Genomic DNA, 16,668 nt, shown 5'->3' on the forward strand with positions numbered 1-16,668 from the left:
CAATTCCAACCCATTCTCGTCAATACTAACAAACCTCCTCCTCACCTGGCTCTGGCCCATTGCAGGCCCCATAATAATCATTCTTCTCGCCTGTCTCTTCTTACCCTGTATAATAAAGTTCATCAAATCCCAAGTCGGAAAAATCTCTAATCAAGCTTTCAACCAGCTTTTACTCAGGAACTACCAGCTTCTGGCCACAGAAGATCCCTCACCCTCACGTGACCTCCTTACCACACGCTGAGATGGACCCCTCTCTCCACTGGAAACTGTTCCTGGAAACAATAGCCACAGACGCCTGGCTCCTGACACCCATATCCTCTTGGCCAACCTATGGTTACAGGGAACCTTCACTGATTTCCAAACCTGAAGAAGTCCACATCTACTCGTCCTTACTGCGGGGAGTCCTATCAACCCTTTCCTCCCAATCCTCAAGCCCTCACTCCTTTCTCCGCCCCTGTTCAGCAGGAAGCAGCCAGAGAGAAAGCAACGTCCACAAACCCATAGAGGAGAAAGGGGGGAATGAAGGGTCCCCACCAGTAAGATGGCAAACTTCCGGCTTCTCTTTGGGGTCCTCAGTTCCCGCCGGTGCCACCTGAAGCCCAATCACCTCTCGCCCCCCTCCCAATCCCAGCACCTAGCCAACAGCCACCAGCCCCGTAGAAGTGACACCTCAATCAATTCATGCCCCCTCCTATATAACCCAGCACCTTTCCCTAATAAAGCGGAACTCTCCGGTGAATTGCTGCTATGTGTCGCTCCTTTCCTTTCAATAGGGAAAACAGTTATGTTCTTAAATAAATACAGAATAAGCAAGGCACATTCAAGCTTTGCAGGGCCTTGAAACAGCAATTTGGAAAGCACTTAAAAAAAAAAAAAAGAACTCCCCAAAACTGCAAATCTATAAAACTATTTTTGTGGGTCAAGTTTGCTCTCCTCAATTCTTGTCACAGCTGAAACAAAGAACTGAAAGGCAGAGACATAATAGCAAAGCAGAGCTTAAGTTTTATTTGAACTCCTCCCCAGCAAGGGAGGAGTGGACCAGAGTCAGGGTAGACACAGGCCTTGATCCAATGTATTACACTGTGGCCAGGAGGTGTCTCTTTGATTGACAAGGGGAGGTCATTTAATTGTCAGGTCCATTTATATAGCCATCCCTCTCAGTTGCACATCCTTTGCCAGAGTGCATACAGAAAAGCCCATGGAGGGGTGTCATACTATAATTTTATTTTAATGGGATTATGATAAAGTATGGTTTGAGTGGTTCATAATTTTGTTTGACTGCATCCATGTTGGGACCCAGTAAGGACTGGTCTGTCCTCATCCCTATAGGCAAGGAAGTAATCTCCCTGCAATGCCTTCTTTTTATCTTCATGTGGGCCCCCCTCCCTGGGCAGGGTTTGGGTGGTTTCTACCTCGAACCTTATCTTCCCCCTTCTCCAGTTCCTCATGCCTATCTTCCCACCTAACACTATGATCATGTGAACACCTTGCCAAGGTCACTCAGTTTTGGAAGGAGCCTGTGCAAGTGAACTTGCCTGAAGTTTGAGCTTTGTTAATTTACTGTGAAGTCACTTCTGAGTATGAAACAGAACACAACAAAGGGCTCTGTTCAAAAAAACAGGAGACAATAACAATAAACGATAGGATTGGAGATGGGATTTTCAGACAAAAAGGACTGAAAGGAAATACTTCCTATTGTTAAAATGATGGTATTTACTCTTGACATGAGGAACATGTGAGGTAAGAAAGGATTGTTTCCATATTTTACTTCTTATGTTTCTCACAACTTTTTTTTTTTTTGAGAGGGCATCTCTCATATTTATTGATCAAATGGTTAACAACAATAAAATTCTGTATAGGGGAGTCAATGCTCAATGCACAATCATTAATCCACCCCAGGCCTAATTTTCATCAGTCTCCAATCTTCTGAAGCATAACGAACAAGTTCTTACATGGAGAACAAATTCTTACATAGTGAATAAGTTACATGGTGAATAGTACAAGGGCAGTCATCACAGAAACTTTTGGTTTTGATCATGCATTATGAACTATAAACAATCAGTTCAAATATGAATATTCATTTGATTTTTATACTTGATTTATATGTGGATACCACATTTCTTTATTATTATTATTTTTAATAAAATGCTGAAGTGGTAGGTAGATGCAAGATAAAGGTAGAAAACATAGTTTAGTGTTGTAAGAGAGCAAATGTAGATGATCAGGTGTGTGCCTGTAGACTAAGTGTTACTCCAAGCTAGTCAAGGGCAATAAAACATCCACGGATGCAGAAGATTTCTCTCAAAACAGGGGGGGTGAGGTTCTAAGCCTCACCTCTGTTGATCTCCAATTTCTCACCTGATGGGACCCCTGCGACTGTGCCTGTCTTAGGTTGTTCCTCCCTTGAGGAATCTTACCCGTCTCTGGCTAACCAGTCATCTTCTGGGGCCATACAGGGAGATGTAAAGTTGGTAAGTGAGAGAGAAGCCATGTTGTTTGAAAAGGTTAGCTTTTTACTTCTTTGCAGATTTATGCCCTGTGGCTTCTATGCCCAGCACTTGTCTTGAGGTATCTTTACCACCTGGAGGAATTATGATGCTCGGTAAATTCGATATGAGGTACGAATTCTATTTAAGGGTTGTAATTAGGAAGGATGTTTCTCACAACTTTTATAGTGAAAATACATTCTTTGTAACATGTGTTTAAGAAGAGTCTGACCATTTTTTTAAAACACATGTATACTTAAAGAAATAGTGCTTGAACTAGGAATTGAAGACTGGATTTATAAGAAAAGTTGAGAGTGCCTCAGTCCACCTAAGCTGCTATAACAAAATACCAGGGAGTGGGTAGCTTAAACAACAGACATTTATTTCTCACAGTTCTTGAGGCTTGGGAGTCTGAGGTCAGGATGCCAGCACGGTGAAGTTCTAGTGCGAGTCCTCTTCCTGGCTTGCCGATGGCTGTGTTCTTGCTGTGACCTCACATGGCAGGGAAGGGGTGGGAAGTAGAAGGGTAGAAGAGAGTTCTATTCTCTCCTTATAAAGGTACTAATAAAGATGCCACCCTCATGACTTCATCTAACCCCAATTACCTCCAAAAGGCCCCACTTCCTAATGCCATCACATTGGTGGTTAGGACTTCAGCATATGAACCTGGTGGCCCCCCTCAGCAACAGCCCAGCCAATGAGAGAGTGTTATGACTTAGCCAATGACCAGCCACAATACATGTAACTCCCAGTTTCCTCCAATGAACTTTTTGCTTAGAACAGTCCTCCCCAACTCTTCCCATTTCTTCTATAAAAGAGTATTCCTCTACCTTGTTCTCTAAATACGTGTGGTTTTGCCATAGCCTTTTTGTCCTGAATTGTAAGTTGCTGCTCTTCCTGAATAAATAAATTTAGCTATTCCTGAAAAAAAAAAAAAACAATTGTAATCCCCATTTTGTAGATGAAGAAAATGAGGCACAGAGAGGCTAAAGAGCTTCCCTAAGGTCCCACAGCAATAAATGGTATAGCTGGGTTACAAATCCAGATGGTCTGGTTCCAGAGTGATGCCTTCTTGTAAACACTATGTTACACTGCTTCTCATGCACTGGAAAATTAAATATTATATGTTATAAGGCAGTACATAGGAGAGAACTTGAAAACTATAATTAGGGAAAAAGTAAATTTCAAGATAGTATACACACTTTAATAGCATCTTTGTACATTTTTAAAAGTTGTAGGTACACAATATTTTTTTTATTGATGTGGACTTTCATGTATATAACTAGAAGAATTTATACAAAATTTATAAAGTGGCTGATTCTAGGGAGATGGGAATGCAACTAAGACTGGAGGTAAGAGACTTTCAAGGTGTGTTTCACAAAATGTATGTTTGTAAACTCCAATGTCCTGGTACAGACTGATGCTCAGAGGTTGTGCCCTTGCTCAAGGACTGAGTTAAAATATAGCAGAACTAGAAAAAACTGAAGGTATTGTTTTATATTCTAAGGCTAGTGTTTTCTCTTCTTAAACTTTGCTTGACCAGATATTTTCTACATAGGCATAACCTGTCCCAAAACAGAAAAAGTGGTTACTTATAATGAAATATAATCTCTTTACCTTGAAATTTTTTGCTATTATTAATTTACAGAAAAATTGTCTTGCACCAGCCATTGTGCTTAGATACTAAACATGGCTTGAGACTCTAATGACCTCTGAATTCATGACTTCTGGTTTACAAAACTAGGGCTCTAACTACCATTAGCAAAAGGAGGCAGTAAAACTAATAATTATTCATTGTTTGAATTTCTGGAAGAAAATCTTCACAAACCAGACAAGGAATTAACTTTACACATTTCATTTTTCTTAATGATGTAATAATAATTTCAAGTATTATTACTGTTATTATTCCCTGTAATTATGTATTAATCATGATACTTCATTTCTAACTCTCCAGAGAGAAGAGGAAAAATCCACTGGGAAGATGACAAGAGAGAGTACACCAAATGGTCTTGATAAATTTTCTATTGTAATTTTAAACAAAGCCCCAGACACCATCTGACTAATTGCAGATATTTCTGGAAAGCTTGAAGGTCTCCAAATAATTAGGTTGGGAAGAGGGAGAAAATCAGTTAGGAAGCAGATATCTCCCTGGACACTGTTAAAACTGGCAACGGGCCTACAGGCTGTGGTGGTGCTTGTGTTGTGAGCACCAGGCAGCCCATTTTGGAGGCTAATTTGGTCTCAGAAGCAATGGTGTGTCTATCCAATTTGGGAAAGCATTTTGGCCATGAGAAGCATTTCAAAACAAGAGTTCATAGAAAGAAGGAAAAGGAAACTTGAAATTAAATTTAAAATGAATTCATTAAAAGCTGAACAAACAATTTTATGTGACCTAACCAAAATACTCTGTCAATCTTCACTGGTTACTTTTACATTCAAATTCCTTTGCTAAAGAATCAAAAAGTGTCCTGGGGACTGGTAAATCTTTATTTGCTTCATTAAGTTTGCTGAAAATGAAACAAAACCCAGGTTGCTAAAGGCATTCTATGAAGATATGGCTATCATTATCATTCTTATCCAATGAAGTAAGTCTGAAACAGTGAAAAGAACATTAATAGAAGTGTTTTTAAATTTAAGAGAGAGAGAATGATACGTATCAATATTGGCAGCAGGCAGGCTATGTTTTAGCTTTAAGTCCTAAAGGAGAAAAAAAGTTTTTGTGCCAACAGTCTTCAATTCTTGATTTGAAATACTGAATTTCTCACATAGATACACTTTTTCCTGAAGAGAATATTGTTACCAACTTTTGTAATAGCCACAGCAGAGTGTACAGAAATCTGGCTTTTATACCCAATTGTTTCAGAGCATGTTATTATAGCCTACATTCTTCTTGAGTCTTTGTATATTTCAAAATAGGTATATTAGTTGCCAAGAGCTGAGATAAAAAACTACCACAGACTCATACTTAAAACACCAGAACTGTATTCCCTCACAGTTCTGGAGGCTAGAAGTCCAAAATCAAAGTTTGGCAGGGCTGTGCTCCGTTCTCTGGCTCTGGGGAAGAATCTTCCCTTGCCTCTTCCTAGCTTCTGGTGGTTGCCAGCCAGCAGTGCTCCTTGGCTGGCAGCTGCATCATTCCAGCCTCTGCTTCTGCCATCATACGGCCCTCTCCCTTCACTGTGTCTCCACTGCAAACTGGAAGGACACTAGCCATTGGTTTAGGGTCCACCCTAATCCAGAAGGACCTCATATTAACTTGATGACATCTGCAGACTATTTCCAAATAAGGGCATATCTACCGGCCCCAGGGGTTATGACTTGAACAGATCTCTTCAGGGACATAACTGAATAGATTAAATTCATATCTGAATTCTCTGTACTGATAAGGCAGGAAGAGAAGAGAGAAATGACTTTCAGAGCAATAGCTAGCTGTTCAATTTTTAAAAATGAAATTATGAGGTTACAGGGAAGGAATCTTTTTGTATGGTTTTGAAGGACAAGAAGAGACATGCAATCTGTGAATCCTAATATCTACATATAAAGACAAAGAGAAGTACATACATTTAGGTGAAGAATCAAGGTCTTAGAAGGTCATGAACTATTACACTTAGCCTCTGGAAGTAAGGGAAGGGGATGGCAGTGAGGAACAGGGAGGAGGCCTGCAACACCCATTTCACAGAAAGGAATCGGAGGAACAGAGAGGTTACATAAATGTCCAAAGTCAAGCAGCTAAGAAGTGGAAGGATTGGGATTCAAGGCCTTTCAGTCAGACTTCAGAGCTCTTATGTTGTTCAAAAGTGTATTGCTTCTTAAAGAAATGGTTCAAAGGAAATTCTTCTAGTTCTACATGGCAATGCAATATTAACAATTCTTCCAGGAATACTTCTGCATGGCAATGCAGTATCAGCTATTCCTTGTAAGCTAATACATACAAGTGTCTTTGCCTCGACCTTCCCTGGGTGTTTGATTCCCTAGGAAATCTCTTAGGATAGCTATGGTACCTGAAATTCAATAGTTCTGTTCTGGGGTATTTCTCATCCTCTTGTGCCAGAGACATAACTGATGAATCCCTGCAGATTCATGCTGTAAATACCTGGGCCCTTCTACTCCTGACAAGCCAACTAATTTACATTTCCCCCAAAGTCCCATGATCCAAAGATCACTGTGTCTTGCCCAAGCTTTCCACTTTCCTGTAAGAATTCATCACCCTTTATTTCCCAACCTTCTTGACTACCTTTTATTCAGAATTCCTAGCAACATGTAAAGGGTTACTCCCACATTAACTCATTTCCTGATCTCTTCCCTAATGCCTAGACTAAGTAAAATCCTCCTCTCTTACAATTGTTTGGGAACTACAGTAGTAGGTATTCTTAGCAACTAAACATTAATTCAAACCTTCTTTCTTCTTAACAGAACCTGGAATATTCAAGTAACCGGTCCCACCAGCAAATCTAAGTACTCAGAGAAAGCTAACTCCCACTGAAGGATGACCCTGATTGTTCTAGAGGTATTTGTACTGGTTCTGTAATAGCATATGACTCAATTCAGATAATAAGAGAGGTTTCTGGGGCTTCTTCTATGAATGTTTCTGGAACCAACCTTTTCTCGATTCCTTTGAATATTGTTAGGGAATGGAAGTGAATTCAGAGCTAATGCAACCATCTCATTTCCAGGCTGAAAATAGAGTTAAATCATAGAGGACAACAGAAACTGGAGAAATGGAATTAGAGTATGGATTAAGTCAGTCCCGAAGCTGCCCCATACCTGGATGTTATATTAAAAGTGTCGATATATGTATTTTTAATTACTTAAGCCAGTTTTAACTTTGCTTTCCTTTTATTTCTACCTGAAAGCATCTGAGTGAATATACTCATCAAATATCTTTTGCACATTTTTAAAAATTACTTTCAAATTGTCAACCAATCATCCATGAACTCCTTGAGGTCAAGAATTATGTCTTTGTCCTCTCCATAGCCCCAGCAACTAATTCTGACTTGGCACATGATAAGAATTTGGTAAATACTTTAATGAATGACTAAATAATGACTACTAACTACTAAATAAAGAAGAACCATAATCTACTATACAAGAGAATTGGAGTCATATAAGAGATGGCATCCAAATTAAGTAACTTTGAATATAGGGGTATAAAAATAGGCCCTCTCCTACCATGGAAAATTAGAGTTCCATGTCAGACAGTTGCTGTAGCAGAATGTTAAAAGGCATCTATTTTAGATTTAATTGCAGGTGCAACTGATAAAGTAAATGACAAAACAATAAATACCACATTCTAAACTAAAGCAGAAAACTAATAACATGCAAGGGGAGATTGTAAAAACATTTTTGTGATCTTGGATAACCATCTATCTGTAGCCTAAATACAGATTGGAGAGCAAGAAAAAAACTTGAAATTTTAGAATTATTAAATTTATTTGTGTTTTATCAATTTCATTTCTTCTCTAAAGATAAAGAGTCTCTAAAGGGAAGCACTTCACCTTTTTTCCTAAATTCTAAAAAGAAAGATTTTAGGTGGATAGCTAGTAAACCTTATACTTAATTTGTACTTTGAAGGACATGGAATGCTGGTGACTAGCTCATACCTTTGAAAAGTCGGGTACAGGTTAGCCAGCTTCCTGCCTGAGGAGGAATGAAGAAGAACTGGCTGCTGCCACTAGAAAGGGTCTGCATTCCTAGGGCTCACCAGGGCAAAGGATGGGCCACACGGGGAAAACGTGGCATGAGGCTACCTGGAAGGTTAATTGGAATTTAAGGGTGATATTTCCCATTTCACTGAATGTAAAAACCAAATTATTTAGCAGAGTCTATATTCTGTGTTCCTACCCAAATCCACCCCCTTATATTTACCCCTTTGTACTCCTTCTCCTCTACCTTTGCTTAGTCCCTTCCACCTCAGATTGATGTCCTCTCCCCTCCTTTTCTGTTTCAGGGCATTGCTATAGGCTGTCCTCCCAACCATTCACAGTGCACACTCCCTGACTTCCCTCAAGCCTTTATTAAAATTTCAGTCTATCGGTCAGCTACTATTAACCACAAATTTCAGTAGTTTAAAGCAACCACAGTTTGTTTTTTATCATGATTATGTGGGTTGACGAGTGCAATCTTCTTGTCTGTGCCAGCTCAGCTGGAGCTGGATGCCCTCTAGCCTCAGCTGGGACCTTAGCTAAAATGGTTTGGAAAGCTGAAAGCTGTATCTCCACTTGGGCTCTCATGTTCAGCAAGCAAAACTAGGCTTCTTCACTTGGTGGAAGAGGGTTCCCTAGCAGCAAGAGAGGGAAAACACCAATGTACAAGCATTTTCAGGCCTTTGCTTTGTTCACAATTTTTAATGCCTGTTAGCCAAAGCAAATCACACAGCCAAGCCTATAATCAAAAGATGTAGGCAGTGATTCTACTTCTTGAGCCACAAAGTCACATTGCAAAGAGGTGAGCACACAGGAATGGGAAGAGGTGCAACCTACGTTATCAATACGAACTAGAGTGATCATGCTATTTAAACTGCAACTCAACCACACCCAAACACTACTGATCCTCCTCAACCTGCTCTACCTTTTCTCTTTTCCATAGTATATGTCACATTCTAATATATTATGTTGTTTACTTATATCTATTGTTTATTGTTCTCTCTCCTCCTTTAAAATAAATGCTCCTAAGAGAAATCTTTGTTAGTTCACAAATTAATCCACTTCAAAGAATTTGTGATACAAATAGGAACTCAATAAATATTATTTGAATGAATAAGTGAAAGGCTGTCAATAATCTTAGGCCAGGGGGGATCACGGGAAGATGGTGGCATGAGTAGTTCAGAGGAAATCTCCTCCCAAAACATATATATTTATGAAAACACAATGCAACTACTTCTAAAAGAGACACCAGTGGATGCAATACAACAGCCAGGATATATCTACATCTGTGAGAACTCAACATCACATGAAGGGAGTAAGATACAAGCCACACCCAGGCAGGACTCAATAGCTCCCCCACCCCAGAACCTGGTGGAAAGAAAGGAGTCAGAACGGGGAGGGAGTGAAAGCCCAGGACTGCTAAACAACCAGCTCTAGAAATCCGCATCTGGAGCACAGACACAAGGTGACCGGGGTGCTGGATAGTAGAGAAACAGAAAAGCAACACCTGTGGGCAGGTCCCTGCAACCGGCGCCCCTGAGACAAAAGAAAAGCAAGTGCTTTCTGCAAGTCTTAAAGAGACAGGGACCCCATAGCTGGACGAAGTCGTCCAGGCACACTTAGCCAGCAGCTGGTAATCCCAGGGAACCTTAGGCGCCCTAAACTCTGGGGAGGCAGTGCAGCTCTGAAGCCCCTCATGGCACTGAGCAGCCTGCCAGTCGTTCCTCCAACTGGCACAGATGGCGACACACCATCCCAGTAGCGGAAGACTGGCAGCACATGCCAGGGGTGGAGGCAACAGAAGGGACCGCAAGCAGATCGCATGCGCCAATGGTGCCAGAGGGGACCAAGAGAGGATTGTGTGAGCCCGCAACGGTGGCGACCAAACAGTCTGGGTGTGGCTTGCGCGCACCAGCGGCAGTGGAGCCAGAGGAGTCCGGTAGAGGCCCACATGGGAGAGCCCTGTGTGCACCTTCAGTGGAGCCAGAGGGAGCAGGTGTGCTCCCAGCAGCTGACCGGAATCCCAGCCCAATGCACAGCTGCCCAGGCCCAACCCAAAGGCCACTGCTGGCATACAGCTGCCCAGCAGGGGCACCGATATCACAGAGGAACGAACCTGGCATGCTTGCCACTCCCCGCAGGGCTCTGCACTGCTCTGACAGGGACCCCATCCACAGCAGCTTAGGGGACTAACCTGGTGACTGCTCTAGGAGTGCGAGGAACCGACACAGGCAGTAGAGAAGGGCAAGGCATCCAGAAAGCAGGAAAGGACTTTCTTGTCCAAGCTGACACACCCACAACCTGCCTACAGCCACAGCAATTACCATGAAAATGCAAAAAATTTAGTCCAGTCCAAGATAGTTCAGACAACACCTGAGAGAGGATCTGCAGAGACAGACCTATCCAGTCTCACTGAAAAAGAATTCAAAATAAAAATCATAAACATACTGACAGAGCTCAGAGAAATATGCAAGAGCTAAGGGTTGAAGTCCAGAGGGAGATTAAAAATGTCCGGAGGGAGATTACAGAAATGAAACAAACTCTGGAAGGATTTATAAGCAGAAAGGATAAGATACAAGAGGCCATTGATGGAATAGAAACCAGAGAACAGGAACGCATAGAAGCTGATGCAGAGAGAGATAAAAGGATCTCCAGGAAAGAAACAATATTAAGAGAACTATGTGACCAATCCAAAAGGAACAATAACCGCATTATAGAGGTACAAGAAGAAGAAGAGAGCGAAAAAGGGATAGAAAGTGTCTTTGAAGAAATAATTGCTGAGAACTTCCCCAAACTGGGGGACGAAAGAGTTGCTCAGTCTACAAAAGCACACAGAACTCCTGAGAGAAGGGACCCAAAGAGGACAACATCAAGACACATAATAATTAAAATGACAAAGATCAAAGACAAGGACAGAGTATTAAAGGCAGCCAGAGAGAGAAAAAAGGTCACCTGCAAAGGAAAACCCATCAGGCTATCATCAGACTTCTCAACAGAAACCTTAAAGGCCAGAAGAGAATGGCATGATATATTTAATGCATTGAAACAGAAGGGCCTTGAACCAAGCATACTGTATCCAGCAGGATTATCATTTAAATATGAAGGAGGGCTTAAACAATTCCCAGACAAGCAAAACTTGAGGGAATTTGCCTCCCACAAACCACCCGTACAGGGTATTTTAGAGGGACTGCTCTAGATGGGAGCATTCCTAAAAAGAGCACAGAACAAAACACCCAACATATGAAGAAGGGAAGTGGAGGAATAAGAAGGAAGAGAAATAATCATCAGACTGTGTTTATAATAGCTCAATAAATGACTTAAGTTAGACAGTAAGGTAGTAAACAAGCTCACCTTGAACTTTTGGTAACCACAAATCTAAAGACTGCAATGGCAATAAGTACATATCTTTCATTAATCACCCTAAATGTAAATGGACTGAATGCACCAATCAAAAGACACAGAGTAACAGAATGGATAAAAAAGCAAGACCCATCTATATGCTGCTTACAAGAGACTCACCTTAAACCCAAAGACATGCACAGACTAAAAGTCAAGGGATAGAAAAAGATATTTCATGCAAACAACAGAGAGAAAAAATCAGGTGTTGCAATACTAGTATCAGACAAAATAGACTTCAAAATAAAGAAAGTAACAAGAGATAAAGGAGGACATTACATAATGATAATGATAAAGGGCTCGTCCAACAAGAGGATATAACCATTATAAACATATATGCACCTAATACAGGAGCACCAATATATGTGAAACAAATACTAACAGAATTAAAAGAGGAAATAGGATGCAATGCATTCATTTTGGGAGACTTTAACACACCACTCACTCCAAAGCACAGATGCACCAGACAGAAAATAAGTAAGGACACAGAGGCACTGAACAACACACTAGAACGGACAGACCTAATAGACATCTATAGAACTCTACAACCAAAAGCAACAGGACACACATTCTTCTCAAGTGCACATGGAACATTCTCCAGAATAGACCACATACTAGGCCACAAAAGAGCCTCAGTAAATTCCAAAAGATTGAAATCCTACCAACCAACTTTTCAGACCACAAAGGCATAAAACTACAAATAAACTGTACAAAGAAAGCAAAAAGGCTCACAAACACATGGAGGCTTAACAACATGCTCCTAAATAATCAATGGATCAGTGACCAAATTAAAATGGAGATCCAGCAATATAGGGAGACAAATGACAATAACAACAAAAAGCACAAACTTCTGTGGGATGCAGCAAAAGCAGTCTTAAGAGGAAAGTATAGAGCAATCCAGGCATATTTGAAGAAGGAAGAACAATCCCAAATGAATAGTCTAACATCACAATTATCGAAACTGGAGAAAGAAGAACAAATGAGACCTAAGGTCAGCAGAAAGAGGGACATAATAAAGATCAGAGAAGAAATAAATAAAATTGAGAAGAATAAAACAATAGAAAAAAAATCAATGAAACCAAGAGCTGGTTCTTCTAGAAAATAGACAAAAAAGAGAAGTCTCTAGCCAGACTTATTAAGAGAAAAAGAGAGTCAACACACATCAACAGAATCAGAAACAAGAAAGGAAAAATCAAGATGGACCCCACAGAAATACAAAGAATTATTAGAGAATACTATGAAAATCTATATGCTAACAAGCCAGAAAACCTATGAGAAATGGACAACTTCCTAGAAAAATACAACCTTCCAAGACTGACTCAGAAAGAAACAGAAAATCTAAACAGACCAATTACCAGCAAAGAAATTGAAGCAGTAATCAAAAAAGTACCAAAGAACAAAACCCCCGGGCCAGATGGATTTACCTCGGAATTTTATCAGACATACAGAGAAGACATAATACCCATTCTCCTTAAAGTTTTCCAAAAAATAGAAGAGGAGGGAATACTCCCAAACTCATTCTATGAAGACAACATCACCCTAATACCAAAACCAAACAAAGACCCCACCAAAAAAGAAAACTACAGACCAATAACCCTGATGAACGTAGATGCAAAAATACTCAACAAAATATTAGCAAACCGAACTCAAAAATACATCAAGAGGATCATACACCATGACCAAGTGGAATTCATCCCAGGGATGCAAGGCTGGTACAACATTTGAAAATCCATCAACATCATCCACCACATCAACAAAAAGAAACACAAAAACCACATGATCATCTCCATAGATGCTGAAAAAGCATTCGACAAAATTCAACATCCATTCATGATAAAAACTCTCAACAAAATGGGCATAGAGGGCAAGTACCTCAACATAATAAAGGCCATATATGATAAACCCACAGCTAACATCATACTGAACAGCGAGAGGCTGAAAGCTTTTCCTCTGAGATAGGGAACAAGACAGGGATGCCCACTCTCCCCACTGTTATTCAACATAGTACTGGAGGTCCTAGCCACAGCAATCAGACAAAACAAAGAAATACAAGGAATCCAGATTGGTAAAGAAGAAGTCAAACTGTCACTATTTGCAGATGACATGATATTGTACATAAAAAACCCTAAAGACTCCACTCCAAAACTACTAGAACTAATATCAGAATTCATCAAAGTTGCAGGATACAAAATTCACACACAGAAATCTGTAGCTTTCCTATACACTAACAATGAACTAATAGAAAGAGAAATCAGGAAAACAATTCCATTCACAATAGCATCAAAAAGAATAAAATACCTAGGAATAAACCTAACCATGGAAGTGAAAGACCTATACCCTGAAAACTACAAGACACTCTTAAGAGAAATTAAAGAGGACCCTAACAAAAGGAAACTCATCCCATGCTCCTGGCTAGGAAGAATTAATATCATCAAAATGGCCATCCTGCCCAAAGCAATGTACAGATTCGATGCAATCCCTATCAAATTACCAACAGCATTCTTCAATGAATTGGAACAAATAGTTCAAAAATTCATATGGAAACACCAAAGACCCCAAATATCCTGAGAAGGAAGAATAAAGTAGGGGGGATCTCACTCCCCAACTTCAGGCTCTACTACAAAGCCACAGTAATCAAGACAATTTGGTACTGGCACAAGAACAGAGCTACAGACCAGTGGAACAGAATAGACTCCAGACATTAACCCAAACATATATGGCCAATTAATATATGATAAAGGAGCCATGGACATACAATGGGGAAATGACAGTCTCTTCAACAGATGGTGCTGGCAAAACTGGACAGCTAGATGTAAGAGAATGAAACCGATCACTGTCTAACCCCATACACAAAAGTAAATTTGAAATGCATCAAAGACCTGAATGTAAGTCATGAAACCATAAAACTCTTAGAAAAAAACATGGGCAAAAATCTCATGGACATAAACATGAGTGACTTCTTCATGAACATATCTCCCCGGACAAGGGAAACAAAGGCAAAAATGAACAAGTGGGACAATATCAAGCTAAAAAGCTTCTGTACAGCTAAAGACACCATCAGTAGAACAAAAGGTATCCTACAGTATGGGAGAATATATTCATAAATGACAGATCCAATAAAGGATTGACATCCAAAATATATAAAGAGCTCACATACCTCAACAAACAAAAAAGCAAATAATCCAATTAAAAAATGGGCAGAGGAGCTGAATAGACAGTTCTCTAAAGAAGAAATCCAGATGGCCAACAGGCACATGAAAATATGTTCCACATCGCTAATCATCAGAGAAATGCAAATTAAAACCACAGTGAGATATCACCTCACACCAGTACGGATCGCCATCATCAAAAAGACAAACAACAACAATTGTTGGTGAGGTTGTGGAGAAAGGGGAACCCTCCTACACTGCTGGTGGGAATGTAAATTAGTTCAACCATTGTGGAAAGCAGTATGGAGGTTCCTCAGAATGCTCAAAATAGAAATACCATTTGACCCAGGAATTCCACTTCTAGAAATTTACCCCAAGAATGCAGCACTCCAGGTTGAAAAAGACAGATGCACCCCTATGTTTATTGCTGCACTATTTACAATAGCCAAGATATGGAAGCAACCTAAATGTCCATCAGTAGATGAATGGATAAAGAAGATGTGGTACATATACACAATGGAATATTACTCAGTCATAAGAAAAAAACAGATCCTACCACTCACAATAACATGGATGGAGCTAGAGGGTATTATGCTCAGTGAAATAAGTCAGGTGGAGAAAGACAAGTACCAAATGATTTCACTCATATGTGGAGTATAAGAACAAAGGAAAACTGAAGGAACAAAACAGCAGCAGAATCACAGAACCCAAGAATGAACTAACAGTTACCAAAGGGAAAGGGTCTGGGGACGATGGGTGGGAAGGGAGGGATAAGGGTGGGGAAAAAGAAAGAGGGCATTACTATTAGCATGTATAGTGCGTGTGGGGCAAGGGGAGGGCTGTGCAACACAAAGACAAGTAGTGATTTTACAGCATCTTGCTACTCAGATGGCAGTGACTGTGAAGGTGTATGTTGGGGGGACTTGGTGAAGGGAGGAGCCTAGTAAACATAATGTTCTTCATGTAATTGTAGATTAATGATACGAAAAAAAAAATTATCTTATGCCATTGGGAACCTCATATTCAGCCAGGGTAAATACCTCATTCATATCAAAGGCAATGCAGATAGAAATTCACCAGCAAATGGGAGATTCCAGGTAGGGATGATTCCTAAAGAGTCCGTTAAACTATCCTGAGAGATCAAGTTCCATCCTAATAATAAACAAACAAACAAGCAACACAGACTAACAACAGCAATAATCTGAGGCTCTGGCACCAATTCACAAGAGTGTTAGTGAAGTTGTAACTTGCCTACCTCCTTAGAATTAGAAGCAAAAGTCAGTGGAAAAGAGTAGAGACCAACCAGCTCCTGTCTGACAAACAGTAGACAATGGCTGACCTGCAAACTGAGCTAAGAAAAGGGAAGGAGCTATCTGGCACTCAACTGAAGTGCAAAGTTTTAATTATAACGTGAAATGAGACCTATAAATTGCTGACCAGAGATCTGAAAAGTCTGATTGAGCTTCCCCTAAATTTCATCAAGGGGAAATATTAGTCCCACTGAATAAGTTAAAAGAACAGTGGGGGTTGGGCCTTGAGGGGAAATAAAAGGGCTTTATGATTACATCCCACAAGCTGTACACATCAAACATAATGGCTGTATTGCCTCTCCATTAGTGAGAGATACACTTTCAAAATAATTGACCCATTCTTTATTCATAGGAACCCTTTATACGTGGAGGAAAGGAATGCTTATCCAAGACATGAAGGAAGAGAGCTAACTTTTATTGACCATATGCAGGGAATATAGAAGGAGTGCAGGAATTAGTCCATCATATCTTTCCCAAATGCTATAAGCTAAGTATTATTATCATCATTTTATATATGAGGAAATTGAAGCACAGAAAAATTAATGCTAGTTCAGGCAGTTAGGAACTGGCAGATCTTGGCTCAAAACTGGGTTCTGCCTGACTCTAAACACCATGCTCTTCTATTATAAACCACTGCTTTCCACACTGAAGCAGTCATATATAAATCCTTTACCCAATTAGTTTA

The sequence above is a fragment of the Manis javanica genome, chromosome 3, assembly GCF_040802235.1.
Source record: "Manis javanica isolate MJ-LG chromosome 3, MJ_LKY, whole genome shotgun sequence".
In the NCBI taxonomy this organism is placed as follows: Eukaryota; Metazoa; Chordata; class Mammalia; order Pholidota; family Manidae; genus Manis; species Manis javanica.